The 19,828-nt window shown below is 40.5% G+C and overlaps 1 long non-coding RNA gene across 2 annotated transcripts in view; it reads right to left on the minus strand.

Annotated features, from left to right (window-relative positions):
- Positions 1–3,958: 3,958 nt before the first annotated feature.
- Positions 3,959–19,828, minus strand: part of LOC115462269 — a 373,244-nt gene continuing 357,374 nt past the window's right edge. For both annotated transcript variants that reach the window (XR_003940799.1, XR_003940798.1), the window contains 2 exons: positions 17,110–17,236; positions 3,959–4,237 (listed from right to left, as the gene is read on the minus strand). This is a non-coding gene — a long non-coding RNA (uncharacterized LOC115462269). The remainder of the gene's footprint in view (positions 4,238–17,109; positions 17,237–19,828) is intronic.

The raw sequence follows: 19,828 nt of genomic DNA on the forward strand, positions 1-19,828 counted from the left end.
TTAGGCCTTAGCAAGATACTGAAACATTGCTCTTATCTATTTTAGATACTGTCAAAGAGGGCTTTGATACAGGCTAAAACTTTGTTAGTAAGCTTGGACACATAGGCGCCCGGTATAAGAGGCTTGGGGAGGCTAAGCCTCCCCAGCCGCAGGATCGGATCCTGATGACGTCATCAGCTGATCAGCTGTAGTTTCGGTCGGACCCGACCACGATGCGACCATGCTGACACGACACAGTTCCACCCGCCCGGGGCTCACCGCTCGGCCCAGCCGCAGGATCAGCTGTTTTGGAACGACGCAACGCCGACCCCATCATCAGCCGCCCAGTTCAGTTCCGCGGTCCTGTGCCTCTGCAGCCAGTGCTTCTTCCTTTTTTCGCCTCGCCGGCCTCAGGCAGCCAGAGCCAGTCAGGCTTCCCTATGAGCGCTCGCTCCCGGCGTCCCGTCATGTACTTCCTGTTTCGCATAGGCAGGAACGCGCGGGAGGGGCTTCATGTAGGGAAGGCTCAGGCTGGTTAAGAAGAAGAGAGTCAGTCCTCAGAGTGTTTGAGACTGAGAGATGTTCCCTCCCCCACTTCCTTCCAGTAGGCGCAACGCACGTAGTACGTTGGATTTCAGCTCAGGAGACAGAGAGGTAGGTGCTGAGTTCACTGAAGGTTTAAAACAAGTCAAAAAATAAATATTTTGTTTCATGCACATCTCTTTTGTTTAAACATAACTAAATGGGCTATATAATATAAGCCCCAAATGCTTTTGGTTTTTCCTATTGTGATGACTTAGACTCATAGACTGTGATCTCAACTATTAAGTAGAAAGGTGTTGACTGACTCTGAAGGTGTTAAACAAGTCAAAATAAAAAAATAAATATTTTGTTTCATGCACATCTCTTTTGTTTAAACATAACTAAATGGGCTATAAGCCCCTAATGCTTTTGGGTTTTTTCCTATATTGTTTGTGACGACTTAGGCTGTGATCTCAACTTTTTGGATACAGGAATTTGGCCATCAGTGCCATAGCAAGGGTGGCTGACACCCAGGGCGGGTTGCCGCTGCGCACCCCCCCTCCCCCGGGTGCAGCACGGTGCACCCCCCCCCCTCGGTGAGCACCCTCCCCCCTCCGGAGCACGTACTTACATAGGGGAGCGGCGAGGGGCGGGTCGATCCGCCCCGAGTGCACGTCACTAAGAGCTGCGTCTGCTCCGCTGGTTCCCTGCTCTCTCTGCCCCAGAACAGGAAGTAACCTGTTCCGGGGCAGAGGGAGCAGGGAACCAGCGGAGCCGACACCCTCCCAGCGGCGTGCACCTGGGGCGGACTGCCCCACTGCCCCCCTTCCTATGCCACTATTGTCCATTATTAACCGTCAGGACATTTCAAGTCCATTTTTTATATTAATTTTGGCTATTTAATAGTGTGGAGTTTTGGTGGGGGGGGCTAGATGATGTTGCACCAGGCCTACTATGCCTTATATAGTCTGATCATCTTGGGCTGGCTGGGTGGTGTTACTGAATCCCGCTTTTTTCTGCACTCTATATGCTGAGATTTACATTTAACTGTGGGTGATGATGATAATTTGTTCCTGTATCCTGTTTTATACACAGGTACTGTGAGACTGTGGCTTTGGAGTTTCAAATTAATTACTTGCAAGCTTGAGTGCATCAGTAGTCATAAAGATGACTTATACTGTGCCGTATGGGTGGTATATTGGTGTATTAGGGTCTGCCCAGTGTAATATTTATGGTACAGTAAGGTTCTGAGTGTGTTTTTGCACAAATTTGTGCAAAGTGTTTTGCAGTTGAGCGATTGTGGTTAGTATATGCTTTGAGCAACCACTTTATTCTTTGACATATGATACATAAAAGGTATTGTGACTATTTTATTTTTACACTTTTTTTCTGTGTGTTGTCAGACAATCATGGATGTAAGCTCCACCCCGGGTCCAACCCATAACCCCACCCCCTTTAGCCTCCCCAAACAGTTGGGCCACCGACCGCCTATGCTTGGACATATCTGCAGCCTTCAGTACAGTTGATCATACTATATTGATCAACAGACTTCAATCTACTGGGCGGAATGGCTTAGTCCTTAATTGATTTAAATCTTTTTTTTTAGTTGGCAGGAAATATCTTGGGGGTGGAAGTCACTAAACCCACAAAAAGACTACAAATTCCAATTGCTTTATCAAATGCAGATTTTCCCCATTTGAAGAACTGGGATACATCTACTGCACAGTTAGAGATGAGTTTCTACTGGTGTTTCATCTAAAAAGTACATCTTTAGCAGCTTCACACGTATGGCAGTCCACTTCAGCAAATGAACTTTAAGGTGTTTAGGGAAAGTTTTCATTTAGTATTTCTACATAAAGGAGCATTGGACTAACTCCTTTTTCCCACCTACCAGCTCTGGTCTTCCCTTTCTCTTTAAGGACCCTTATTTTAGAGGTTGACCAAAAACACCCTCTATCATCCCCCCTGATCACTCTTGATGCCCCCCCCCCCCCGCCTTCCCTCTCATCAGCCACCACCTGAAGACCCTCCTCAGGCCTTCCTTTAAACCTCTTGGTGGTCTAGTGGTTCTTCACGACAAGAGCGATCCCCAGTCCATCTTGCCCTCACTGGTTCCACAGCCAAATTGTCTGCCAGGACTTCCCGCTGCAGCCTCACGAGACTGTAGATTGCTCCTGCTTATGCTGCATCCAATCCTAAGATGGCCACGAGAACGTCCTGCAGCAGTTTAGCAAGGCTGTCATGGGCTGTCTTGGCAGCCATTTTGGCTGTGGATCCCTTAGGGACAAAAGCAACTGGGGATCACTCTTGCCCTGAAGACCCACTAGACCATCAGGAGGTTTAAAGGTATGCCTAAGGAAGGCCTTCAGGTGGTGGGTGGTAGATAGTGGAGAGTGATCATGAGGGGAGTGAGGAGCTGGTTAGAGTGCGCACAGGGGGCAGGGGAAGATGGAAGGGAGGTTTAGCTTCAGCCAAAAATGCACTTAAATTTTCAGCTGAAACTCAAACCCTGATTTTGGGCTGATTTCAGTGCCAAAACCAAAACCATAACCACAATGTAGTCGGGCTCTCCCTCCCTTATCGAAAATATCCCAAATCCTGGAAGCCTTGGAATTCTACCCTTTAGGCCCAGTTACCTTTCTATTGAAAGAGAAAAGAAAGAAGAGAAATAACAAGAAACCATGTGGACTTCTCTCTTATATAGACTCTAAGATCCTGATCAAAACCAATCCCAGTGGAGAATATCTAAATTCTAACACACACCTCCTTTCTAACCTCATAGATATGAGCAGACATTCTATTGTTAAGGGACAGGAAACTTTTAGGAACTCCTTACACTACGGTATGGAACAGACTTTCAAAAGCTGACACTTTGGTTTTAGATGAACATTGAAGATCTGATTATTCTAAACTTGTGTATTTACTAAAGCCTGATGGTCATTGAACATCTGCTTGCCTTAAGAGGCCTTGTTTTAGTATAAAAGCTAGATATTTAATTCATTTGTATTTTAAAGGACATTGGCATTGATTTGGAAGAAGGACTGTATGCTAGCAGTGACATCATTACATGATGCTGAGTATATTGTTGTTTGTATTGTGATCTATATTATAAGAATTCTAAGAGTTAGGTACCTAGATTTTCACATTTAAAAATTTGCTAGCTCCTAAATATAGGTGTCCTCAAAGGGATAGGAACTAGGGGGTTGAAGATAAGAGTTCAGCACTAATTTCTAATACTAGACATCTAAAATAGGTGTCATTAGGTCTCATTTTAATTTAAAGGTACCTAAAGTTAAGTTAGATGCCTATATTCAAATAATTATTTTAGATGCCTGTACTTAATGAATATAGGCTCCTAACTTTAGTATCTAATATACAGGGTGAGGCAAAAGTAAGTAATGCTCTAGTCATCATATTTACATATTTTTAAACAACATTTAATCATCTTGTGCTATATTGATGTTTCTGGCATTTTAGCGTTACTAGCTAGCAAAGTTTGCATGTTAAAAATGCTTAAGCTAAAACACAGCAAAATAATGTCAGTCAAACAAAACAATTAACGTGTCAGAATTTTGCAGTCATGTCGACAAATTTTCTTCCCAGTGCTGAGCTTCCAGTCTTCAGATGACACACAGCTTCTATTGCCTTTGCTCCAAAATTTTGTTCACACAGTGTCTGGATTCTAATTTTGTCCGCTGTGACACCTTGACCATGATTGCAGTTCTGAACTGAAATGCTTTTAAAAGAAATTATCTGTAAATTATCATATTCTCAAATACAAATCACTGTGACATCATTAACAGTAAGCTGGTAGTCCCTTTTTTTTTTTTCAAATAACGTTAGTTCTATAGTGCTAAAATTATTGAAAGTGTGAAAATCACTGAGTGGTCACACTAAAAAGTTGATAACTTTGCTGTGTTTAAAGATAATCACATTCCGCTTGGCACATGAAGGTAAGTAGTAACAACAAATAAAGCTGTAAAAATTCACATTAAAATTCCAAGCAGTTGCTGAGAAAACAGCACAAAACTATAGGAGGTTTTTTTTTTTTTGCTTCACCCTGAAGGTATCAGCCCTCACTGAATATCACGATCAAATTTACTAAGACATAGGCTTTCATTTCTTAGTAGATTTTATTAGTATTAAAAATATGCTATCTAAATCAAAATGAATGAAATTGAATGGGAATATGGAGTGAAGTTATCCTCTCATCCAGGGAGAGGCTGGGACATGAGGTAGGGAGTGCAAGAAAATGTGCTCTGTTCCTGCCATGTTGTAGCTATTCTGTAAGTAAATATAGAACATCTAATGTCATTGCTGCCAGTCTTACAAAAACATTACAATTATCTGGATTGATTTTATGTAAAACAAAAGCAAACTGGGACTGCATGCAGATGCAAGGCATTATTCTCAGTGATCACTGAAGCATGAAATGCAATAAAAGGCATATTTTGCCAAATCTGTATTTTCTATTTTCACTAGACAAAGCCTGAAAGTATGTAAGAAATTCTGCCAGGATCACACACTTTTGTTCCTTTAGAGCTCAACCTCCATAACAAAGAGAAAAAAAAATAAGCAGGCCATGTTTTTCCTAATTCACTCCCCCCACTCCCAGATATTCAAAACCATTCAACTGGCCACTGTGAGCTAGCCGGTTTCTCGGCTGTTAGCTCTTAGGAAGAGATTTTATATATGGCGTCTAAAAAATTGGCACGGAAATCAATGTCGACTAAGTATATTCCATAAGTGGAACCTAAAACTATGCACCTTCATTTACACAACGAAAATGTGGCGTAAATCCTGGCATGTAGATTTAGGCACACTGTGCCATATTCTATAACTATGCGCATAAATTTTGGACTGCCAATGAAACAACCATTTCCCCACCCATAACCATGCCCCTTTTGCCTGCACGTTAGAACTTAGGCGCACTGCATTACAGAATGCTTTCCGCGAGTTGTACGCGTAACTAATTGTTGCCAGTTAGTGCTCATTGATTGTTAAGAGCTGTTATCAACGCTGATTAGCTGGTTAAGCCAATTAAGTTTTGCACACTGTTATAGAATACGCTTCGGATTTCGGCACGTATCTCTAGGCATGCTATATAGAATCTAGGGGTTAGTGGCTAGCCGGTTAATCGGCTAAGACATGTGATATAGCTAGTCAGCACTGATATTCAGCATCTGGTCAGCTATATTTGGCAGCCAAATATGGCTACATCAATGGGTGGAATATCTTTGGTTCCAACTTAACCAGCCAGTGCTGAATATTGGTTTGGCTGGTTAAGTTGGCTGGTTAAGTTGGAGCCAGAGCTGTAGCGAGGGGAGCTGACACCCGGGGCGGGTCGCCGCTGTGCACCCCCCCCCCCCCCGGGTGTAGCACGGCGTCTCCACCCGCTGGAGCACACCCCCCCTGGAGCGCACCCCTCCCCCCCGGAGCGCATACTTGCGGCGAGGGACGGGCGGGAGGGCCGATCCGCCCCAACTGCACGTTGCTGGGGTGTGTCGGCTCCGCGCTGGTTCACTGCTCTCTCTGTCCCGGAACAGGAAGTAACCTGTTCCAGGGCAGAGAGGGCAGTGCACCAGCGTGGAGCTGACACCCCCCAGCGGCTTGCACCCGGGGCGGACCGCCCCCCCGCCCCCCCCCCCTTCCTACGCCACTGGTTGGAGCCAACCAAAAATGAACCAGATATTCAATGCCTGTCACTGGAAATGGACCGGTATTTAGTATCTGGCCTCAGCACTGACCACAGGAGGCAGCCTGGCTACCTCCCACGGTCTGAATATTTGCCCCACTGTGTTTAGTATTTTTTTGTTTTTTAGTCGCAGATGTATTAAGTTACTCCATAAAAAGATGTCACCTACAATTTTTTGTTGACTCTTATTTCCACATATCCAAACACTTCAACCAAACTTCTTAGCTAGAAGTGATGAACAAAATCTTTGCACTGTTGATGCTGCTTTAAATGGAATCTATCTGAAAGTGGCTGATACTCATTGTACACGAGTTGCTTTCCCAAAGGCACTACCCAGAAATTTGTGCAACAAAGCCTTTTGTTTCAACAACATTTCAGCATAGCCTGAAAATAATTCAGGAGGGAATATAGCAATAGTTACCCCATATACAGTAAAAGCCTCACTATGAATTTTCAGGTTGATATTCAGGGGTCCTTTTACTAACCGGCGATAAAAAGTGGCCTTTGGTAGTGCGAGCGCATCTTTTGGTTGCTCGCTGGGCCATTTTTTTTTAAAACTGTACCTAGGAAAAAGGACCTTTTGTTTAAGGGGCCAGAAAATGGATGTGTACTAAAATTGAAACCAGCACACATCCATTTTCGACCTGAGACCTTACTGCCACCCACTGGCCTAGCGGTAAGTTCTCACATGTTATCCATGCGGTAAGCATGCAGCACATGCCAACTGCTGTTTACCGCTGGGTAAGCGGCCCGCAGTAGAAAATAGAAAATTATTTTCTACCACAGGATTTGGCACATGCCAAATTCGGAATTACCGCCCGGATCACGTGCTAGCTGGGCAGTAGTGCCAATTTGGTACACACTGTATGAGCATAGGCCCTCCTACGACTTTGTAAAAGGCCCCTCAATGCGATTTAACTGGCCAAAAACAGCTACTGGCTGGTTAAATCATCTGTTCAGGACTAACTGGTTAATGCTGCTGATAATAATCGGTTAGCACCAAAATGAAAACCAGCTATTTTGGACGAGTTCCAGGGGCAGAGTGGGCACTTAAGCACTTAAGTCAGTCCTATCTTTATGCTATATTGCATAGCCAGTGAAGTACTGAATGTCACACTAAACCAGCAAAGCATTAGCCTGCTCTGCAAACCCAGAAATTCAATGCCAGTGCCCGGAAATGGCCCAGCATTGAATTTCCAGGTTTACCACTGGCAGCAGTCAACAAAACGTTGATTGCCACTGGCTGAATATTGGACCCTTTGGATCTCAGTAAGGGGCCCCTTTTACTAAAGAGTTGCCGCATGGCAACCCAGAACTACCACCAGCCCAATGCAGGTACCAGTGGTAGTTCCACCCCCAGTGCACGCCATTTCTGGCGCTAGAGGAAATATTTGAAAAATATTTCTGCAGGGGGTTACCTGGCGGTAATCAGGCAGCCCTTACTGCCACCTCAATGGCTTCCTCATCAAAATGGCCACACGACAATATGAACTTACCGCACAGCCGTTTCATTTTTGGCTATTTTCACCCTCTGCGGTAAAAAGGGGCCTGGCGCATGGCAAAAAATGATCAATTTTGCACATAACACAAAATTAATCAATGGTATTAAAGCATAAGCAGTTGGTGAGAAATTGCAAGATGACTTTGCAAGGCTAGAAGACTGGGCATAAAATGCATGTCGGAAAGAGGAACCCACACTACAGCTATGCGATGCAAAATTCCACATTAGGAGCTACCGCCCAGGAAAAGGTCTAGATATCATCATTGAAACCATTTGCATCAATGTGCAGCGGTGGCTATGAAAGCAAATAGAATGTTAGAAATTATTAGGAAAGGAATGGAAAACAAAAATGAGACTGTTATAATGCCTTTGACCGCACCTTGACTATTGTGTGCAAGTCTCGTCACTGCATCTTTGAAAAAAGATATAGCAGAATTAGAAAAGATACAGAGAAGGGTCACAAAAATGATAAATAGGATAGGATGACTTCCCCATCATGAAGGAGTGGCCTAGTGGTTAGGGTGGTGGACTTTGGTCCTGGGGAACTGAGGAACTGAGTTTGATTCCCACCTCAGAGCTCCTTGTGACTCTGAGCAAGTCACTTAACCCTCCATTGCCCCATGTAAGCCGCATTGAACCTGCCATGAGTGGGAAAGCGCGGGGTACAAATGTAACAAAAAAATAAATAAATAAATAAATAAAGTGGCTAGGGCTCTTCATCTTGAAGAAGAGACAGCTAAGGGGAGATATGATAGAGGTCTATAAAAGTGGAGTGGAACAGGTAGATGTAAATCGCTTGTTTACTCTTTTAAAAATATTAGGACTAGGGGGCACGCAAAGAAGCTACTAAGTAATACATTTAAAACAAACTGGAGAAAGTATTTCTTCACTAAACATGTAATTAAACTCTGGAATTTGTTGCCAGGGAATGTGGTAAAAGCAGTTAGTTTAGCAGAGTTTAAAAAAGGTTTGGATAATTTCCTAAATGTCCATAAGCCATTAAGATGGACTTGGGAAAATCCACTGCTTATTTCTAGGATAATTAGCATAAAATCTGTTTTACTCTTTTGGGATCTTGCCAGGTACTTGCGACCTGGATTGGAAACAGGATACTGAGCAACACTTATGTTCTTATGAGATTTAAGTAGGGAGCAGGCACAGAGTGAGGGGATCAGCAAGGTAGTGGATTAGAGAGTACAGCAATCAGAGATAGAAAGTGAATGAGAGGATTCTGGTTCCTCTCTCTTTATCTATGATCTCGTTCTCCTTCCCTCTACCATCTTTGCTCCTTGATTCCCATTATCCTCCCCTTTCTTAGCACCTCCATTACCCCCTCCCCCAATGCCTACACTCTGCCTCTCCTGCCAGATCCCTTCTTCATTTCATTTCTCTATCCTGAAATTCTTCTGGCCCCTTATTTTCTACCCTTCATGTTCCTTATTTTCTATCCCCCTCTTTCCTTCCCAGCATTGATCACTAAGGTCCCCTTCTCCCATCAACAAACCAAATAAATGAACTGGACACAGAAGAATGCCTGTTTATCAAGTAAAACAAAACTTTACATAATATGCAAATATAATGGAAACACTACACCATTATCCCCTTCCCGTCCAGATGTTTTTTTCCAGGATGGCCCAACACTGAAGTAAGTTTGACACTCCTATGCTAGATTACCATGACTGTATTGTCAGACTACACTGAAATTATAAGAGCCCGTGGCTATGCATTATGTTATAGTATATTCTAGGAACTTATAATATTTTATAAGTTATGCAAATAATGAGACCTGCCCACACTCAACCCAGATTCTGTCCATTCAGTTGTCAAATATGCACTCTGTAAGAAATGCACCCATTTAAAGAATAGTGCTTAAGCACAATTTCAGTATATATATATAGATATAGATATAGATATAGATACATAGACACATAAGCATTTAACTTCTAGTCATCTATGCATGCTATCACCATGTAAATGCTACCACCTAATTTAGGGGCCCTTTTACTAAGCTTTGGTAGGGATTCCGCTTGGGTAGCGCATGCCAAATCGACTCTTACTTTTAAAGTAAGAGTAATCCAGAAAAAAAAAATACAAAGGGCTTTCAAGAATGGAACAAGGGGACTTTATTAATGACCTGACATAGGCTGTGTTTTGGCGTAAACCAACCCAAAATATTGGCACCTTTTCCTGGCGTTCTGCTCCGCATCAGAAGTGGAGGAGTGGCCTAGTGGTTAGGGTGGTGGACTTTGGTCCTGGGGAACTGAGGAACTGAGTTCGATTCCCACTTCAGGCACAGGCAGCTCCTTGTGACTCTGGGCAAGTCACTTAACCCTCCATTGCCCCATGTAAGCCGCATTGAGCCTGCCATGAGTGGGAAAGCGCGGGGTACAAATGTAACAAAAAAAAAAACTCTTTCTCCGATTTTGAGAGTGCATTCTTATTATACAAAGTCTTTATTCTTTGTGCAATAAGCTCTGAATTGAGTGTTGCTTGGTTAATAAAGTCCATTCTTGTTCCATTCTTGAAAGCCCTTTGTACTGTTTTCTCGATTGCTTTTGCTGCGTACTCTGACCCTCTCCGTTGTATATGTTTAAAGCAAGAGTAACATTTTAAAATATGAACAACTAATGTAAGGACTTTGGCACAGGAGTTAACATTACCAAAAACTTGCAGCTAGCCTTCATGCAAGATTGTGGCATTGTGGAGGAACAACAAACTGTCAAGCCACAGAAAAGACTGCTGCAATCGCCCAGGCACAATATTTTCTGTGCCTGCACTAGTGCTGTTCAATCCAACTGATCTAGCTACAGGTGTAGTTGCTAGATGCAATACATGTGGAAAGTAACCTTTAGAATTGCTTCTAATATGATTTTTTTCCATAATTAATTTGGCTTCCATCATGATTCCTAATTTTTAACCAGGCCCAACTCATGCAGAATGTGAGGCAACAGAATATCTTAAAAGGACCTTCTCCTGAATCATGGTCCAATATTTCAACCACTATGTCTGTCCTCCACATACTGCTGAAGGGCAGATTTTACTTCAACATATTGAGAGGAAAAAATCCTGTCAAGAGCTCAGTGGCAAAAAAAGGTCCCCTTTGGGTCCCCTTTTCCTTTGTTAACAAGAAACAGTGCATGTATGGGGAGAAGGGGTGAAGGCAAGGATGGCATAAGCAAGCAAATATTAACACGTTATGCTCATTTTTATTTCTATTAGATATAATATGCATTTGACATTAATCATTTTCTTGTCTTGAACCATTTTCTAACGAATTACTGTAACAGATAAATATTTCAAGAGAAAATATGGTAAGATAATTTATCTATATACTTAATTGAGAATCCCAGTATGATCTTCATGTACTGAGAAAAATGACTTTATCTGACAGGGATCATTCTACACCAACAGTAGTTTTATTGTGTGTTAACAGGCACAGTTTATATGCATTAGCAGCATTTTAAGGTACTTTAATTAGCTTAGGAGAGTTATCACCAAACCTTATGCTGAGGTCATGAGACAGAAAACATCTCATTGACTATTAGCATAGAGGGGTTCTTTTACTAAGGTGCACTGAAAAATGGTAGTGTAGGTGCGTGTTTTGGACGTGCACGGGTCCATTTTTCAGTGCACCTGTAAACAAAATGCCTTTTTTAAAAATTTTGGACAAAACGGACGTGCGGCAAAAAGAAAATTGGCGTGCATCCATTCTGGGTCTGAGACATTACCGATACCCATTGACTTAGTGGTAAGGTCTCACACGGTAACTGGATAATGGTTTACGCGCGTAGAATGCCTTTTTGTTGCTCAGTTAGTGCTATGCAATGGAAAATAAAAATTATTTTCCGGTGCGCATAGTGGACACGCTTAAAAAATGAAATTACCACCTGGGCCACACGGTAGCCTGGCAGTAATTCCAAACTGATGTACATTGCACACGTGTAGTCACTTACACAGCTTATTAAAAGGTCCCCTTAGACAGTAGGAATGAAAACATACAAAAGTGAGCACAGACTCATTAATGCAAAAAAAAAAATTTATATATATATATATATATATCTATATATACATACACACACTCCATTTTACTGTGTTAATGTTAGTAAATCAATGCAAAATTTGTTTGCATGTCATTAACAAGAGCCAATAATGTGAATTAATTCATGTGCATTTCCATCTGATATTAATGCACTTTAGTACAGTGGTCTCTAGATTTGATTGGTCCATTATCTATTATGCCGTAAATGACATCATGCATAATGCATGAACCAATCAGATCAAAGTCATTAGTGACCTTGTGAATCTGGCCACTCCTGATAGTTCAGATGATTACCAAGCCAGATATTTAAAGAATTTCAAAAACAATTTAGCAATTATTTTGATTGATCTAAAACTGAACCTCTGCTTGTTGCATGTACTTAAAAATATGCATAGTTCACAGTGGACAGCAGGTTTTATTTTAAACTTCCTCAAATTGAAGAACTGAGATTTTAAACAGGATCATTAAAGGAGGGCTATTTTACCTCCGTTTATATTGTGTAAATTTAAGCTAGCCTACTTGACAATATGCATTCATGGAACAGCAACAATTTATAAATAATCATCTAAATATTTTGTCAGTAAAATGAAGCTGCAAGGTAATATATGTTTAAAATGGCATCTAAATTGGCTGCTTCTCTACATAATTATCTCTTACTGCTTTTTCCAAATGGTTAGCTTTTTCAATAGAAACACAACTGTGACCAGAAAAAAAAAAAGTCTTGTTACAGTACAACTGAAATCCACATTGAAACAGCACCCACGATATGAAAAAGTACAGAACCATTAAATTAAAATTTAACAATAAACCATGACAGGCAATGTATTCATCTAAGTGCTAGCATAGGACAGGGATGTGGGATGTACTGTATTACTCTGGAGAAGAGCAGACAGAAGAGAATACGAATAGAATTCAAGAAAGTACGGAACATACGGAGAGGAATGTAAAATCTAAGATCACACAGGTTCTGTGGTGTTTGTATCAGGAACGAAATCTTTGCCTTGCGTATCTTCTGTCATTTTCTATGAGGTATTCAAGTTTCTTTCATAAAAACAAAGTTTTAAAAAAAAACTTTATTTCCCACTGCAGCATCTTGTGACTCTGGGCAAGTCACTTAACCCTATCAAGCCCGTATTAAGGGAAGAGAAAAAAAAATAAACACACATAAACCTATAAGAAAAAGAAGGCTATACTATCCAATTATAGACCTTTTAACAAATTATCTCCCCATTAATCAAATCACAACCCTAGTGTGCATATTTTCAAAGCACTTAGCCTTCCAAAGTTCCATAGAAACCTATGGAACTTTGGAAGGCTAAGTGCTTTGAAAATGAGCATAGTCATCAATTCCTGATAAAGACGTTTCCAGTTGCAAAGAATCACAAAATATATATTGATATGCCCTCTATGTGACTAAGCACTTACAGGGGAATTTTGAAGAAAAAAGAAGCACCTTGATCACAACCCGAGACCACAAGGCCAAAAGGGCCTTCCTGGTTAGCTACGCAGCTCAAGAAATGTCTGGAAAAATTTGCATAGGATTTCCTCCAAAAATCTTACTCTTATTCTTGAAATAGACCTTCATAACTGCTGCTTTATCACCTTCATTAGAAAAAACTACCAAGAGGGTGGCCCGGGATTGAATATTATCTGTTGAATCCTCCAGAAAGGTGGTAAGATCTGCACTCACTGAGGGAGTGAAAGGGGCCAAATCCTTTTGCTCTGGAACTAAGAATTTCCGAGTTGGTAAATAGTAATTTACAAAAGAAATTTGTTCAGAATTAAACAGAACTTCCTTAAAATATTTACTTAAAGTACTTCCGCAGATAACAAAAGAGTATTAGAGAAATTCAGGAACCTAAGTTTCCTAGCCCTTGCTGAATTTTCCATAGCTTCAGTCTTATGATGGAAGACCATGCTGTTCTTTATCGCTAAAGCATTAGTCAGCTGTAAAGAGGCAATTCTTGATTCCATAATCTAGACTTGGTAACAACATCAGAGGAAAATTGACACAATTGTCGAACCACCTGCTTCAGATAACTTTCAGTTTGCGATACAACCGCCCAGACAAACACCAGAACAGTTGAATGCGGATTACAAAAAGAAAAAAAAAAGCTGCACCACAACCATCCAAGAAAATACATTTTATTAACTTAACAAAAAAATACATCAGTTGGCTCAGAAAAATTTATCAAATAACTAAGTTTTTAAATATTTATGAAATGCCAAGTAGTTAGAAACAATACAAATTTCCAAAGGTAACAGGTGCCACAGTGCAGCGGCTTGATAATACAGAGAATAATTAAATATAGATTTCTATTTAAGATGTTTAACAGATGAAAATGCAGTAACATCAAATTATTCGTATCACATACAGACTTAAAATGAAGCACACCAGCCAAGTCAACAAGGTAAAAAGGTGCTAGGCCATTTAGTATCTTATGAATACAAGTATAGAGCTTAAACTGAGCCCTAGCTTCAAATGGAAGCCAATGTAATTTCTCCAAAAGTGGAGCAGCCAACTCAAACCTAGAAACCGAAAACATCAATCGCATTGCAGTGTTTTGCAGCAACTGAATTCTATTCACTAACATTTTTAAACAACTCACAAATGCAATGTTACAGTAATCCACTCTGGATAAGATTAGCGCTTGGACCAACAATCTAAATTCTGCATAACCAAAAAATACTGCTCTCAACTTCTGCATGGTATATAAAATGATTTCTGGACTAACTGTTTAACATAACATGAGAATATCATTAAACTATCAACTTCAACTTCCAAAATTCGTGAAGATTTCTCAAAAACAAAAGAATCTACATAAATCAGAAAACTTTGTGGAAAATTGGATCTTGAAGGTCATAACCATAAAAGATTTGTTTTTATTTATTACATTTGTACCCCGCGCTTTCCCACACAATGCAGGCTCAATGCGGCTTACATAGTAATTCGAAATATAAAGTGTTATAACAGAAATTTCAAAACGGTAGTGAAATATTATGTAGTTGAGCTTGAATAATGTATGATAAGTTGGGTTCTCTCAAGGTTTAGTTTCAGATGATTATTAATAACCCAATAGAACCAGTCAGGCTATCCAAAGTGGAAGACCAATCACAAGAGATCGGTAGTAACAAAGTAATGTCATCAGCATATATGTAGAATGGTATTTTCAATTGCTCAAGAGCCTGACCCAAAGACTGAAGTAAAATATTAAACAAAGATGAAGACAATGTTGACATTTCTTCTCCCACGAATAAGAGTTTGAATAAATTTTGGCATAGCCAATGAACATCTATTAGATTATGCAAGTTTGCAGATTCTCTAAAAAAAAAAACGTCTGAGTATTTTGCCTATTCAAAAAATGAATAGGAATACCTAAATGATTTACAGAGGTCATTAAAACATGGGATAAACTATGGTATTAGCACTACAACATTTACATTTGACAGTGTTTAAGGCCCTGAACTAGGCTATACAGTAAAATACACTTTCAACTAACCAGCATAGTGGTGGCTGAATTTCTACTAGTTTCAGCCTTTCTATGGAGCCCTTTTACTAAAGGGTTAGCACATGGCAATGGGCCGGTGGTAGTTCTCACCCCCAGCCTGAGCCATGTCCGGCACTAAATATTTTGCATTTCTGTAGTGCCAGGGCTTACCTATCGGTTACTGTTGGGTTAGTGCGGGACTCCTTACCATCACCTAAACAGGTGGTGGTAAGGGCTCCCTATGGAAATGGCTGCTTGGTAAGTGGTTCACTTACCGCACAGTCATTTCTTTTTGAAAAAAAAAAACTCCAGCCTTTTAGCCGCTGTGATAAAAGGGGGTCTCGGCTCCTTTTACTGCAGTTTGGTAAAAGGGGACCTAAGTAAGGAAAGAGTGAACAAAATACAACATGTATTCAGCAAAGCACTGAGAAGTGGAGAGGCATTTTCAAGGCGACGTCTAAGTCTGACTTTGGATGTTTTGCACAGTGCTGCGTAACCCTGGTAGCGCTTTAGAAATGTTAAGTAGTAGTAGGAGGAGGAGGAGGAGGAGGAGGTGGTGCCAGCATTTTTAGTAGCCTGGCCTCCCAGACATCCCAGGAGATCAATGGGGCACCCTAAAGGGCACTGCAGTGAACGTCAAATAAATACTCCAGGTACACATCTCACTGCTGCTTCCTGATCTTTTCTGTGGAGCCCCACCACCACCAAAACCCACCACCCCCAACTGTACACCACTATGAAGGGGGCACTGCACCCACCACTTGACTACTCCAGGGATCTGCACGTTGCAGTAATGGACATTAGTATAACATCAGAGGCTGACAGAGACTGGTAAGTAATGTTTTTAAATCACATTTTTTGGGGGTGGAAGGGGGTCAGTGACCACTTGGTGAGTAAGGGGAGGTCATCTCTGATCCCCTCCAGTGGTTATCTGGTCATTTAAGGCAGCATTTTGTGCCTTATCCGTTATAAAACAGGTCTAACTCGAAATGTCTTAGTTTTAGTCCTGGACATAAGTACATAAGTAATGCCACACTGGGAAAAGACCAAGGGTCCATCGAGCCCAGCATCCTGTCCACGACAGCAGCCAATCCAGTGAACAAAATACAACACATATTCAGCAAAGCACTGAGAAGTGGAGAGGCATTTTCAAGACGACGTCTAAGTCTGACTTTGGATGTTTTGCACAAAACATCCAAAATCCAAATAGGAAAGATCATTTCCAAAAAAAAGGAAAGCGTCTATCTTTTTTTTTTTTTTTTTCAAAAATGCCATTTCAAACAAGGTTTTGTGCTTTTTACCATTTAAAAAAAAAATAATAATCCAAGTGAAAAACGTTGAAAATCAAGCCACTGGGATGTAGGAGTTTTGTTCCATAATGGCTGGAACACAACCAAGTCTTAGGAACGCCCAAATCTCACCCCCAAGAAGCCCTCTTGAGATTTGGATGCACTACAGGTGAACAGCACAGAAAAAAATCTTTAAAATAGGTTTTGAAAATAAAGATTTGGACTTTCTGTGAGAAAAATGTCCAAATGCTGCTTTATGTCACTTTTTAGATGTTTTCCTCTTTCGATAATGAGCCCCCTACTGTTTATCCATCCTGCATTGTCCACAGTCATTTACTATCAGCTATGGCAGAAGAAGTTTAAATGTCATACTATCATATCATTTGTTTGTTTGTTTATATTATGGGACATAGATGTCAATGAGATTCTTTTCATAAGCATTTAACTAAATATATATAAATAAAATGAAAGGAAGCATGAATTTTGGTACAAAAAGCACTAGAAATGACAAAACTAAAAAAAAGCACTAGAAATGACAAAACTAAAAAAACAAAACAAAAAGAAAAGAAGGATTAAAAAAAATCTTTGCTACTTACACTTTTACTCCTGCTATACAAAGTAAACGTGTTCTTTTTCATGTTGAAATTATTTAAGTCAGACGAGCGTATTTATCTCAAAAAGCCAGCTTTTTCTCTCCTGCCCAATCAAATCTCTGCAGATATACTGAAAAGAAAGTAAGAGCAGTTAATAAGTTGAAAAAATAAAACCCAGAAAGATGTTTAAAAATGTGACTGTCATAAAACTAAAGTCTAAAGAGAATCCACAAACGTGGAGAACTCAATAGATCCCACGGGATAGAGAATAAATGCAAAGAGTGGGAATGTGAAACAGGCTTATCCAAAGAACAGGATTAGAGTTAAAAACCAACAAACTATATTTATTTATATATACTTAAAAAAGACTAATAAATATTTATTGTAATAATGACTCAGATTAATAAATATTTTTTGTGATAATGACTCGACACAACGTGTTTTGGCCTGGTGACCTACATCAGGAGTCTATAAATAAAAACAATAAACAATACATAAATAAGGGAGAATATCAATAAAGAAGAGAAACAATGTCATGAGAAATATAAATAACATAAATCTCATAAGAACTCTACTGATATAAATTGACCACTGTAATGATGCGTTATAAGACACACTGATAATAATAAAAACAAAAATGATAATGATTATAACAATCATAGTGAATATGAACATAAAATACATATCAAAATGAAATACACCAAACTTAAAATGTGTTATCCCTAACAGCACTTGTTCTTTTGTCCTTTAAGAAAAGTATGTTTGATTAAAGCTATAATTGATTAAAACTACATTTTATAAATCTATTGTGAAACCAGCCTCCTGAGTCGTCTTTAATATCTTACATTTATTAAAACTAAACCAGACATCATAAAGACACAGTATTGTCATCACTTCATTGTGCTAGTCAAGCTTGTTTAATGAACCGAGTGATCAGATCAAAGGAAAATATCTGTAAATGTACCTTGTACCAGAAATAACGTGTAGATATTGAAGTGCTTTCATCTTTCAAATACAATTCACCCCACTTCAAGAGTCAGAAAAATTTGCAGACAAATGTTTTGTATTAACTGCAGTGATTAAAATCTTCACATGCCCTGTTTGAAGTAGAGGAGTAGCCTAGTGGTCAGGGCAGTGGACTTTGATCCTGGGGAACTGAGTTCGATTCCCACTGCAGCTTCTTGTGACTCTGGACAAGTCACTTAACCCTCCATTGCCCCTGGTACAAAATAAGTACCTGAATATATGTAAACCGCTTCGAATGTAGTTGCAAAAACCTCAGAAAGGCGGTATATCAAGTCCCCATTCTCCCTTTTCCCTTTCCCCCATTTAAAATGCAGAGGCTGAGAGGAATATAACGCTTGTTTACATTGTGTAGGGCTTATCTGTTTGTGTGAATTCATAAGTATATGATTCTGTACTATGCCTGTGGTAAGAATTACAGAGTAGATCTTAAGGACCCTGTTTACTAAGCAACAGTAGAGGCGTGCTAGCGACTTTACTAAGCCGTGGCATGTCAAGTGGTCTGATTTCAGAGAAGTGCACTGCCTGACCATCACGGATTTCGATGAAATTTTCTGTGAACAATCTCAGCAAGTATTGCATCGGCGAATGTAAAACTATACCAATGTTCATTGGGGACATGTATGAATGTTCACAGAAAATTTCATCGAAATCCGTGATGGTCGCGCAGGGACCACCAGACCACTTGACATGGAATGACATACCTGCAGTAGTGTGGGTTGTGGGGCAGTTTTACTACGTCTGGGGGAAAAGGGGCTTTTTTCAATGGGCTGGGAAAAGGGCCTGCGGTACAATTGAGCCCTTAATGCCACCCTATTGGTCAAGCAGTAAGGGCCCATGTGCTACACGCATGGTGACCAGTCGGCACATGCCAACTGCCGATTAACGCCAGAAACGCACGTGCAGTAGGGATTTTAAAAATAATTTGTCCCAGCAGTATGGGCGCATGCCAAATCTGAAATTACTGCCAGGGGTGCACGCTAGCCTGGCAGTAGTCTCATTTTGGTGCACGCTGCACACACGTAGAGCCTACCACGCCTTTGTAAAAGGGCCCCTTAGCGCATGCTAAATGTGCAAATGCCCATAAATATTCCTACGGGCGTCTACACAGCGCGCACTAAAAACGCTATCACAACTTAGTAAACAGAGCTTTAAGTCAGTGGCGGTAATCATTTTTTTTTTTTTTATGTGTCAGCAGCATTATCCCCAGATAGTCAAAGCTGGGCCATGACCAAGCACTGTCCAAGTTTAGAAGTCAGAAAAGAACACGGCAGGTGATCCACCAAATCCACCACCCATTGACTTAGCGGTACGGTCTCATGCATTAACCGGGCATACACTGCTGATTACTGCCCGGTTAGAACCATATGGTAGAAAATTTAAAAAAAAATTTTGCTGTGCGTATCAGACACGTGTAAAAATTGGAATTACCGCCCGGGGCACGCTGTAGCCAGGAGGCAGTTCCAAACTGACGCGCTTTAAACACGTGTAGGCACCTACAGGCCCTAGTTAAAGGGCCCCCTAAGTGCCACTGTAGCTCCACACAAGTGATTTAAGAGTGGTCAGTGGATTTCTTTAAACACCAGTCATGGCATTTAACAAACACATGTATTCAGTAGCACTGAATATACTTGGAAACTGCCAACAGCTATAATATTGATTTTCAACCTCAACAAAGGCAATTCTAATATCTATTATT

Source organism: Microcaecilia unicolor, chromosome 2 (assembly GCF_901765095.1).
Source record: "Microcaecilia unicolor chromosome 2, aMicUni1.1, whole genome shotgun sequence".
NCBI lineage: Eukaryota > Metazoa > Chordata > Amphibia > Gymnophiona > Siphonopidae > Microcaecilia > Microcaecilia unicolor.